Source organism: Eriocheir sinensis, chromosome 54 (assembly GCF_024679095.1).
Source record: "Eriocheir sinensis breed Jianghai 21 chromosome 54, ASM2467909v1, whole genome shotgun sequence".
In the NCBI taxonomy this organism is placed as follows: domain Eukaryota; kingdom Metazoa; phylum Arthropoda; class Malacostraca; order Decapoda; family Varunidae; genus Eriocheir; species Eriocheir sinensis.
In genome coordinates, this window is record NC_066562.1 from 11,535,117 (window position 1) to 11,537,616 (window position 2,500).

The 2,500-nt window shown below is 41.7% G+C and overlaps 1 protein-coding gene across 16 annotated transcripts in view; it reads left to right on the forward strand.

The window, feature by feature from the left end:
* Positions 1-2,500, forward strand: part of LOC126983810 (protein still life, isoform SIF type 1-like) — a 192,422-nt gene that overhangs the window by 20,207 nt on the left and 169,715 nt on the right. For 15 of the 16 annotated variants that reach the window (XR_007736258.1, XR_007736257.1, XM_050836935.1 and 12 more), the window contains exon 2: positions 1,395-1,457. The exons of the other annotated variant lie outside the window; for it this stretch is intronic. The gene's annotated coding sequence lies outside the window, so the exon portion shown is untranslated. The remainder of the gene's footprint in view (positions 1-1,394; positions 1,458-2,500) is intronic. 16 annotated transcript variants of the gene reach the window in all.

The following is a 2,500-nucleotide window of genomic DNA, read 5'->3' on the forward strand; positions in this document are numbered from 1 at the left end:
TCCTTTTTTTTCTCCTTCCTCATTTCTCTTCTTTCCTTTTTCTCTCCCTCTCTTCCTATCTTCCTCTTTTCTTCCCTCCTCTTCTTCTTCCTCTTTTCTTCCTCCTCTTTATCATCCCTCTTTCCTTTTCCTCTTTCATTCATACGCAAGCAAATTAATGTAGATAGAAAAGAGAGAGAGAGAGAGAGAGAGAGAGATAAAAGGGGGAGGGAGGAAGTAGTAGTAGTAGTAGTAGTAGTTGTAGTAGTAATAGTAGTAGTAGCGGGCAACCTCGTAATGAGCCAACTTACTTTCTGCTGCCTGTCGTTCCATGTTTCCCTTCTTCCTCTTCTCTCCCTTCCGTCCTTCTCCTTTACTTCACCTCCTCCTCCTCCTCTTCTCTCTCTCTCTCTCTCTCTCTCTCTCTCTCTCTCTCTCTCTCTCTCTCTCTCTCTCTCTCTCTCTCTCTCGCTCTCTCTCTCTCTCTCTCTCTAATGAAGGAGCGAATGCCCTGATACTTTTCTGTGCGCGCGCCTGAGGAGAGAGAAAGAAAGAAAATTGAAATAAAAACAATGACCAAAAAAAAACGAGAAAAAATGTGAAAAGAAAAAAGAAAGAAAAAGAAAGAAAGAAAGAAAGAAACGAGAGAGAAAATCAATGAAAACAAAACCCGAAGAACACTAACAACAAAAACAATAACAACAACAATAACAAAAACAACAAAAAATAACACCAAGAAACGTACATCTGGCAGACGCGAGTGGCGTGTACGAGGGCGGCATCTGATTGGCTGAGAGACGCCCCCCTTACCCCCCCCCCCCCGTTCAGCCAATCACAGCGCCCCTTTCCATCCCCCCCCCTCGGCCCTCTGCTCCTCTCGGCCAATCAGAACTCAGGAATTTGTCTTCGCGTCTTTTGATTGGCTGACGATTTTCTACTTGGAAGATTTTAGAAGTGTTTTTACAGAAGAAGACGAGGAAGAAGAAGAGGAGGAAAAAAAAGAAGAAATAGAAAAAGAGGAAGAAGAAGAAGAAGAAGAGGAAGAAGGAGCAGAAGAAGAAGAAGAAGAAAAAATTGTAGCAGTAGTAGTAGTTGTAGAATTATTATTATTATTATTATTATTATTATTATTATTATTATTATTATTATTATTATTATTATTATTATTATCTTGTTATTGTCCTTGTTTCGAATTGTCCCCCCTCGTAATCAGCTGTCCTCTCCGTTATGTTGTTCCTAATTGTCCCCTTGTCATCAGCTCTCCTTGCCGTTATGTTGTTTCTAATTGTCCCCCCTTGTAATCACCTGTCCTAGCCGTTATGTTGTTCCTAATTGTCCCCTTGTCATCAGCTGTCCCCTCCGTTATATTGTTCCTAATTGTCCCCCTTTGTAATCAGCTGTCCTTGCCGTCACAGGTATGTTGGGCAGTCGAGGGAGAAGAGCAGACCTTCCTCCGTCCTTCTTCCTTCACGGGGCAGGTGAGATAATGACCCTGAGTGACCCTCCCTCATACCCTCCCTTCCTCCCTCTCTGTCTCCCTCCCTGCCTTCCTTCCTTACTTCCCTCTTATCCCATCGCTTCCTTTCCTCCTCCTCCTCCTCCTCCTCCCAGATAAAATATCCCCGAGTATTCTTAAAGAGGCAAAACATCAGATCAGCAAGCCCCTCTTGAGCATATTCTCAGAGTCGCTAAACAGAGGAAAAGTACCGCTAGAATGGAAACTCGCTAACGTAACTCCCATCTCTAAAAAAGGCGACAAGTCCCAACCAGGTATTTATCGACCGATCAGTCTTACGTCAATCCTGTGCAAAATTTTAGAGACAATCATTCGCGAAAAAATGGTAAAGTTTTTTTAAGATAACAGACTAATTAAGGTTTCGCAACATGGTTTTCGAAACAAACGTTCCTGTGTGACTAACCTCGATTTCTTCAACTACATCTTTATCAAATATACCTGTGTGTTTGTGTGTGTATGTGTGGAAAGGGGGTTTGGAGAGAGAGAGAGAGAGAGAGAGAGAGATGAAAGTCAATCAATTAGTAGACATTGTATATATGGATTTTCAGAAAGCATTTGACCAAGTCCCTCAGATGGTAGAGATTGACCCTGAGTGACCCTTCTCTCATGACCTCTCTCTCTCTCTCTCTCTCTCTCTCTCTCTCTCTCTCTCTCTCTCTCTCTCTCTCTCTCTCTCTCTCTCTCTCTCTCTCTCTCTCTCTCTCTCTCTCTCTCTCTTCCTTCCTTTCTTTTTTTCCCTTCCTTCCTTCCTTCTTTTGTCATATTATTTTCCTTATTTGTATTTTCCTCTTACAGTTTTTTCTTTATTTTTTTCCTTTCATTTTCCTTCTATATTATTTTTTTTACTTATTTTATTTTTATTTTTTTTTACAATTTTCTTCCATCTATTTCCTCTCCTTCACCGAACACATTTCTTACCTCTCTGTCTCTCTCTCTCTCTCTCTCTCTCTCTCTCTCTCTCTCTCTCTCTCTCTCTCTCTCTCTCTCTCTCTCTCTCTCTCTCTC